At 43.2% G+C, this 9,249-nt stretch overlaps 1 pseudogene; it reads left to right on the top strand.

Annotated features, from left to right (window-relative positions):
- The first annotated feature begins 573 nt into the window (after positions 1-573).
- LOC126093534 (U6 spliceosomal RNA) lies at positions 574-672 on the top strand (annotated as a pseudogene).
- Positions 673-9,249: the final 8,577 nt, after the last annotated feature.

Below are 9,249 nucleotides of genomic sequence, written 5' to 3'. Positions count from 1 at the left end.
AGAAAATCCCCAACCCGGTCGGGAATCGAACCCGGGACCCCGTGATACAGAGGCAGCAGTTCTCTGACGGCAGTTCCTACTGCAGAAACGGTGGTGGTGGTGGTGGTGGTGCTGGTAGTAACAGATTTGCTTGTTGCTGTCTTCAGTCCAAAGCCTAGTTAGACCCAGTGTACAAAGCTCATCTTTTCAGTATAGCTATAGCAACCTACACCCATTTGAATCTGCTGTTCTCCCTGTACGTTCTGTACGTTACCAAATTAACTAAACCTTAATGCTTTCGGATGAGTAATAAGTCACAAAATAAACCGTCTGATTGATCTGTGGAGCAATGAAAATATCCGCTTATTTTCCTCTGCATGAGTTCCAACCTATCATGTTATGGCTACTACGCGAAATAGACGATCAAGCCAGAAGCATTGTTTCACAGTTTACGTGAAATATTGGAACTGCACATTAAACAACAGCGTTTCGGAAGAACAGTGGCGCTTTCCATCAAAATAATCTCGTTTAAATTCGCTGCGCGTCCACTTAGCAGTTTTCTGTGGACTAAACTGGCTTACTACAACACTAGCAGCTCTCTTCGGGGCGCATACACTGAAATTGGATAGATACTTAGATTAGCATAGCCCTTGCACAAGTTTGACATATTTATGGGCCCACAAACACGTTTTGGCTATTCTAAGCGCTAGAGTGGTTCTCGAGAAAAGCTACGCATTATTTTTGTCCATGGGCATCTCGCGAGTTACGCGGTTCTTTCCTGGTATTCTCGTAGGAGACCCCGAAATCTGCCGTTCGTCTTGTGCTGAGTGTCGCGGAGCTTGGTCTAGGGAGCGAGAAATGTTCATTTTCCCTTCCAGCCGTCCTGATTTGGGTTTCGCGGGGGTTCTGTAAAACGCTTGATGCGAATACTGGAACATATCATTGAACAGGGCTACTACGCACTATGTCGACAAAGACGTTGTCGCCTTATTTACACTGCGGTGGTAGTGGAGCCAACGAGGTAAGCGCAGAGCAGATATAAACAGTCGTTGAGCTTGAAGACTGAACTGAATATACCACAGAATCACCAACACTGTAGGTGTGTGAGTGATGTGTCTCACGTCAGCATCTAAACGTAGAATACTCGCCATCTGTGACAATGAAAACTATTGGACCAAGAGAGCAATGTCACTGCGTGCAGTAGCCTAAGCGAACAGTCGCGTTGAAACTGCAGAGATTATCAGAAGATGTCGTGACCTGTACACGGAAATCATGCACTGTAGCGCAAGATAAAAGAAAATAAATTAACACAGGTACTACACCAATAATTCAATCCAAAAGGGAAAGAAATTCCCTCGGAAATAGAAAACGTAGAAAATCGTTAAGACAAAGGCAGTTCAGTAACAGGGCGGCAATTATTGAACTATATGAAATAAAATCGTTTGTTTGCTTTAGGATGTTCAAACTCCACGGTTGGCTGCGGGGCATATGGGAATTAGTATGCTCATGCGCACGCGCACACGCCTTGTTATTGTCGGCCGTTTGCACGTGAAATGTCCGGTACAGCGTGCCTGAGCGTATAGCGCTTGTGAAGGCCTACTGTACGAGCAATAACAGCCCAACTGCGATGCAAAGGAAGTTTGCGACCGAGTTCAAGCTGAAGACAACCGGTCCAAGTGTGTAACAATGAAGAATTTGATTCGCAAGTTTGAGTGAACGAGTAGCGTTCATGATGACAGTGTTGGCAAAAAAGGTTGAAAACGCCTGAAAACATCGAGAAGACACTCACTGAGTTGCAAAGCAGCCCCAGGAAATCGATCAGACAAGCTGCACAACAAGTGTTAATCAACCGGGAGACACTGTGACAAATTGTTGTTGACGATCTGCATCACTTCCCATACAAAATTCAAGCCTATCAGTCAGTAGGACCCAGGGCCAGCGGTTGTTTCGCCAACACTATTGCCCACGGAATTGACGATCAGGAGTTTGATGTGAATATGGTTTGGTTTAGCGACGAAGCCCACTTTCATTAGGATGGGTTCGTCAATAAGCAAAATTGGCGCATTTGGGGACCTGAGAATCCACATTTCGCGATCGAGAAATCTGTTCGACCTCAACGGTGATAGTGTGGTGTGCAGTGTGCAGTCACGGAATAACTGGTGCAGCATTCGTTTATGGCACGGTGACTACCGCACAGTTCGTGAAGGTTTTGGAAGATGACTTCATCCCCATTATCCAAAATGACCCTGATTTCGGCAAGATGTGGTTCATGCAAGACGGAGCTCGACCGCATCGAAGAAAGAGAGTGTTTGATGTCCTGGAGATGCACTTTGGGGACAGCATTCTGGCTCTGGGGTACCCAGATGCCACTGGCATGGGCCACCATTTCTCCGGATCTGTACACATGTGACTCTTTGTTTTGGAGCTATATTAAAGACAGGGTGTATGGGAAACACCAGAAAACCATTGCCGAACTGAAAACATCGTTTCAGGCGGTTATCGTCAGCATCGATATTGCGACACTGCAGCGGGGCAACCAGAATTTCGCTATTCGTCTGCGTCACATTATCGCCAATGATGGCAGGCATATCGAACATATCGTAACATAATCCGAATATCTTTAGTGACGATTACATGTTGAATAAAGTGTGTGCACGCCGTAGTTTGTAACTAAGTTAAGTTTTTTTATATAGTTCAATAATTGTCATTCTGTAACAGAAGAAGAGAAAATACCAGGTATCTGATTTTGACACAGAGTGTTGAAATAAGTAAGCTGTAACAAGGCTGCAGATGATATCGTGTTACTTACGTTCACTTGACTCGGAGGCAATTGCGACTTTCCACGTGTCACCACCTGGACAAGAAACAAGTAAATCGGTATTCTGTGTAAAATTAATTATTCCATGCTATTTAAAAACCTGTTGTGAACTATTTTTTAAGTCTTTAATTAGTGTGTTTAAATCCAAACTAATACAATATTCCAGAATACCTACTGAAGATGCCTTTCACACAAAAAGGGCGAAACGCGTCTAGGTCAATATATATCAACACCTTAGTCTAAAATCCATTTTGTTTCTAGACGATTATGTTCCGAAGGACTGAAATCACTATGGGAAGTGGTAATAAGAAAATTATTTATGGCTGTGAACAATATTGATGATCCGGGAGAGGTTCTCACAGACTTTCAGAGAAATATATGTTCTAACATTACTGACGAAAGTTATCTGTAAAACTTTTATAGCTGTACAGTATTTGCATTATAATATCCGTAAGCGCGGCAAAATGCCACTATTTGTGTGTGGAAATTTTCACACTATCAATTTGATTGTAAGACCCGTTTCATTTTAGACTAGAGCAAGGTACAGAAGCTTTTTTTTATCATCGGTTACAGAGTATGAGAGAGACCCTTTCAACAGGTAGTGGCCTCAGTGACAATATTTCGCATATCCAATTCCGCTGTAGTATTCTAATCAAATACCGATATGCCATAAGTAAATCAGTCAAGAGCTTTTCAAGTTTTTTTGCTAATAGTGTTGCCTACGTTCAACATATGGCGCCCCAGTAAGTGTACAAACACATGCACGTATTTGCATGCAACGTTGTGTCAAAATTTCAAAGCAATGAGTGAAAAACTTTCGGAGATTTAAGAGTTTGAACAAATGAACTTATACATTTTTATGTAAATAGATAGATCATGTCCAAGATCGCTTAATAGTTAAAGTTTTTACATTACCGGTTTCAGCACTTGGTTGTCATCTTCAGATATGATTAACTCGCTGACGCCAACATCAAGATACATAACAATTCCAGTCAAGCATTTTGGGTACCTTGAAGTCTTACAAAATGTGTCAGTGAATACATAATATCTTCAGATATTAATAGAAATATGGGACGATATGACGTATTCATTGACATATTTTGTAAGACTTCATGATGTTGAGAATGCTTAACTGCAGTTGTTATGTATCTTGACGGCTGCGTTAGCGATTTAATCAGTAAGGAAGATGGCAGTCAACTGCTGTAACCAGTAATGTGAACATTATAGCTATTAAACGATCTTGGACGTAACAAAATACTATTGGTATAGAAGCAATGAAAAAGATGCGAAAGTGGAATAGGGTTACGATTACCCTTCCAGATTCACGTAAAACAGAAATGCAAGAGAAGGAATAACTATTAGCTCTGAAATAGAACTGACAGGAAACTGATTACCTCCGTGGTTATAGTGGACATAGAGGAAGTAGACGCAGTTGATACAGGGTGCAGTGGAAGTGCTTTAAAAATGGAATCGTCTGATCAAATATGAAATGAAACTAGGCAGGATAGGCGAAGAAAACTCTTCCAAATATGAGGGACGAGAGTACGGGCCATGCGTTGAGACAACCAAGACTGATTTGGTGCTAGGGAGAATAGGAAATGATGAAGATTTTGCTATTAGCACATATCATCTAGAACGTGGGATCCAGCGTGTGCGCAGAGACGAAGATTGTCACAGGAACTGAAGACGTAAAATCAGTTGCGAAAAACGGAGGAAAGGAAAAAAAGTTCTGGTAACCCCGTTGACATATAATACTGACTTTGAAAAAAAGTACGCTTTTGGAGTGCGCTCTTTCGTCGTTGGCCTTTTTTGTGTGGGTCTCGTTTCCGTTATGTGCACGTTTTGGATCGTTAATCTTAATTATCGGTCGAAGGATCGCCGCAGGTGTCTTCCGGAGACCTTACTCACCTCACCCTTAGCTCCAAAGAGAGGCGGCCCCGTTGGGGTCAGTCGTGCTTCCCTAGCACAAAGAGATATTGCGGGTAATGGTCGTGCTTCTCAGTCGGCTCTGGGAAATCAAGGGCCGCGCATGACCGTGGGACGCACCGACGTGAACAATAAACAAAGAGTCTTGCCGCTGCGAGGCATCCTTGTTGAGAGGTTACGGCTAGCGAGAAGAGTACTTTCTGTGTCGTCTGTAAAAGGCAACTGCCGTCTTCGAAGCTACACTGTGCGCATATTCACTCAGATGAAGCGTGGAACGCTAAAGCTTTGTCAGCTATCTGGATCATACACATTCTGTTGATTCAGGAAGCGATACTTCCTTGCAGTCAACAAAAGCGATATAACGGGCATGTGGCGAAGATACGGATGCGACACTCGTGGAGTCTACTGATCGCAGTCATATGCTGCTTAGTGCTTTACTTGTAGTGTTGTTTAGTTTTATGCTCATATTGCGGTGCTCAGTCGTATACTACTCGTATATGTTATTTTAGGACATTTTATTGTGGAACTCGTCTGTATTATCGAAGTATCGGCCAGGGATTTCATGGATCACCATCACATGGTGTTGTGCAGCCACGCCAATACTTCGCAGGCCACCCTAAGTTGTGCTGCGGAGGTTACTTGGACAGCACTGTAATTCCCCCCTCTTGCCAGCCCCATTTCTTTATTGACGGTGGTATGGAGTCAGCAGAGTAAGATGCATCGAGGCGGAGACGTGACAGAATCACAGAAAGAGGTGCTGTGTTTCGACATGCACGTGACCACACTGTGGACGCACTTGTCCGAAATTTTTGTGTTAAAAATTAACATTGTAAGTGTAGACCAGATGTGGCTTGAATTCAAAGTAGTAGTATCGACAGCAGTTGCGAGATTTATACCAAATAAATCAACAAACTACGGAGCTCATACCTAATGGTACACAAAACACTTCAGTATACTGTTACAGAAACAACGAAAAATGCTCGCCAAATTTAAACGAACGCAAAATCCCGAAGATTGGCGATCTTTTTCAGAAGTTCGAAATGTAGCACGAATATCAGTGCGAGATGCTTTTAATAATTCCCACAATGAAACTTTCTCTCGAAATCTGGCAGAAAATCCAGAGAGATTCTGGTCGTATGTAAAGTATGCTAGAGGCAAGACACAATCAGGGCTTTCTCTGAACGATAGCAATGGAAGTACTACGCATGACAGTGTTACGATAGCAGAGTTACTAAATACAGCCTTCCTGAATACCTTCATCAAAGAAGACGGAGTAAATATTCCAAAAATCGCATCAAGAACAGCTGCCAACCTGCGTAGCTTAGAAGTAGATATCCTAGTAGTAGTGATACAACCTAAATCACTTAATAAAAGCAAGTCTTCCAGTCTAAATTATATACCAAGCAGATTCTTTTCGGAGTATGCCGATGCAATAGCTCCGTGCTTAACAATCGTATACAACCGGAACGCTCGACGAAAGATCGGTACCTAAAGACTGGAAAGCTGCACAAGTCACACCAATATTCAAGTACGGCAATAGGAGTAATCCGCTAAATTACAGACCCATATCGTTAGCGTCGACATGCAGCAGGATTTTGGAACATACATTGTGTTGGAACATTATGACTTACTTCGAAGAGAACGGTCTAATGACAAACAATCAACACGGATTTAGAAAACATCGTTCTTGTGAAACACAACTGGCTCTGTACTCACACAAAATGTTGAGTGAAGTCAACGACGGATTTCAAACTGATTCCGTATTTCTAGATTTGCAGAAGGCTTTTGACGCCATACTTAACAAGCGGTTCAAATGGTTCAAATGGCTCTGAGCACTATGGGACTCAACTGCTGTGGTCATAAGTCCCCTAGAACTTAGAACTACTTAAACCTAACTAACCTAAGGACAGCACACAACACCCAGCCATCACGAGGCAGAGAAAATCCCTGCCCCCGCCGGGAATCGAACCCGGGAACCCGGGCGTGGGAAGCGAGAACGCTACCGCACGACCACGAGATGCGGGCTTAACAAGCGGATTGTAATCAAATTGTGTGCTTATCCATATTGTCTCACATATGCGACTGAATTCGCGGTTTCCTGTCAGAGAGGTCATTATTTGTAGTAACCCACGCAAAGTCAACGAGTAAAAAAAAGTGGTTTCTGGCGTTCCGAAGATAGTTTATAGGTCCTCTGCAGTTCCTTATCTATACAAACGATTTAGGAGACAATATAAGTAGCCATCTTAGGTTGTTTGCAGATGATACTGTCATTTATCGTGTAGTAAAGTCAAGATCAAAACAAGTTGCAAACCGATTTAGAAAAAAATATCTGTGTGGTGCGAAAATTGGCTATTGACCCTAAATAATGAAAAGTGTGAGGTTCATCCACATGAGTGGTAAATGAATCTGTTAAATTTCTGTTACACGATAAATCAAATAAACCTATAGGCCGTAAATTCAACTAAATACCTAGGAATTACAATTACGAACAAGTTAAATTGAAAAGAACACATACAAAATGATGTGAGGAAGGCGAAACAAAGACTTCGTTTTGCTGGTAGAACACCTAGAAGATACAACCGACCTACTGAAGAAACTACCTACACTACGCTTGTCCGTCCTCTTTTCAAGTACTGCTTCGCTGTATGAGATCCTTACCAGATAGGATTAACGGAGTACATGGAGAAGCTTCAGACAAGGGCAGCACGTTTTGTACTATCGAGAACTAGGGGGGAGAGTATGATCGTCATGATACAGGATTTCGGATGCACATAATTAAAACAAAGGCGTTTCTCGTTGCGGTGGGATCTTCTCATGAAATTTCAATCACCAACTTTCTCCTCTGAATGCGAAAATATTTTGTTGATGTCGACGAATATGGGGAGGTACGATCATCACGATAAAATAAGGGAAATTAGAGATCCCACGGAAAGATATAGGTATTCGTTTTTTCCGCGTTTTATTCGAGAGTTGGAATACGTCGAATAGAGAATTATTGTGAAGATGATCGAATGAAAACTCTGCCAGGCACTTAAGCGTGATTTGCAGAGTAGCCATGTAGATATAGATGTAGCTGTATCGGTGCGGACTGTCTAACCTGTCTACAAGGGACGGTGTACCACTAGCAACCATTTAAGACAGCGTAAAGAAGACCGTAATCGACAGGGACCAAAGAGGAGTGTCACGCTTTGTGAGGCTCGTTTTCAAACTTGTCAGGAATAGCTGCTGACAGCGAATGCAGGTCCATCTCAACCAGTTTCCGAACGAACATCGCTAGCGGAATTGCATGCAGTGAACGTGTAGAATCGGGTTCCTCGCAAGAAGCAGCTGCTTACAGTGGCGCAGAAATCTGTACGGTTTCGATGGAGCAAACAACACAGAGACGAGACAGTAACTGACTGTAGTCATGTAGTGTGGTGTGACGCGTCCCGATTTTGTCTGTTTTTCAAATGATACAAGGTGTCTAGTGTAATGACCTGCCAGTGAGTCATTTAAGGTGCAGTGTGTGGTGGGTGTAGTTCAGACCGAGGTTGATACTGGAGTTTTCGGGGTGTTCTTCGTATCATGACTTGAGCCACTCTTTCAGTTTGACATGAACATGGACGAAGATGTTCGTTTCATGATTCACGGTGAACAAGCGTTACCCTGTTTTCCAGATCTGTGGACTCTCTCGTCTTACAAGATGACAAAAACCGTGTTGACAGAGCTGCACGCCTACGTTCTTGGTTTGATGATCGCCCAGGCACCATATTGCACCTCGACTGCCCCCCTAAATCATTCGGTACAAATCTTATAGAAAATTTCTGCGACTGTTCAGAACACCAGCTGAAACGTAGAAATCAGCATTCCGGTGGTTTGGTAACTCAACTGGATCTAATCAGGAGTGGGTGGCTTTAGGTGGACATGGTATATCTGATGAAACTTGAGGAGTCTCCTCCTCGCCAAAGTGAGGTTGCCAAGGTTAGAGATGGTGTTACATGGCGATAGTGTGGTATCTCCGAACTACGAGTATTAACAGCGCTATTCTTGATACGAAGACACCGTTATTGCACGATTGCATTCCACAGTCACCTGAGGATACAATGGTGCTCCCACATAGATTTTATTACGCTGACGTAGATACATACAAGGAAATTTTTTTTCGTGAAAGATCTTGATATCTTACTTTTTCTTATACTTTTGTACTGTGTGACCTAAAGGCCATTGAGTTTCGTTGTTGAAACATCTGCAGCTCTGTGGTAGCCTCTTCCTAGTGTGTGGAGCCCCTCCCGTACGCGCCGTTACTCGGCTCAGCTCGCAGTTAGCATGACGTATTGGGCGGCCACGGTTTACTCTTCTAGCTGTTTTCGGCACTGGCGGAAGCGAGTGCCGCCTCTGATCACCATGTCGCGCTCCCACCTGCTGTATGCGGGAACTCATCTAACGGCATTTACGCAGGAACAAATTTACCATGCGTCAACAGGAGTCGTCACTCCTTTCCGTCTTAGTCACACACGATTCAAAGCAGGATTTGCCGTTACGAATTC

The sequence above is a fragment of the Schistocerca cancellata genome, chromosome 7, assembly GCF_023864275.1.
Source record: "Schistocerca cancellata isolate TAMUIC-IGC-003103 chromosome 7, iqSchCanc2.1, whole genome shotgun sequence".
In the NCBI taxonomy this organism is placed as follows: domain Eukaryota; kingdom Metazoa; phylum Arthropoda; class Insecta; order Orthoptera; family Acrididae; genus Schistocerca; species Schistocerca cancellata.
This window is presented reverse-complemented; position numbering and strand designations above follow the sequence as displayed.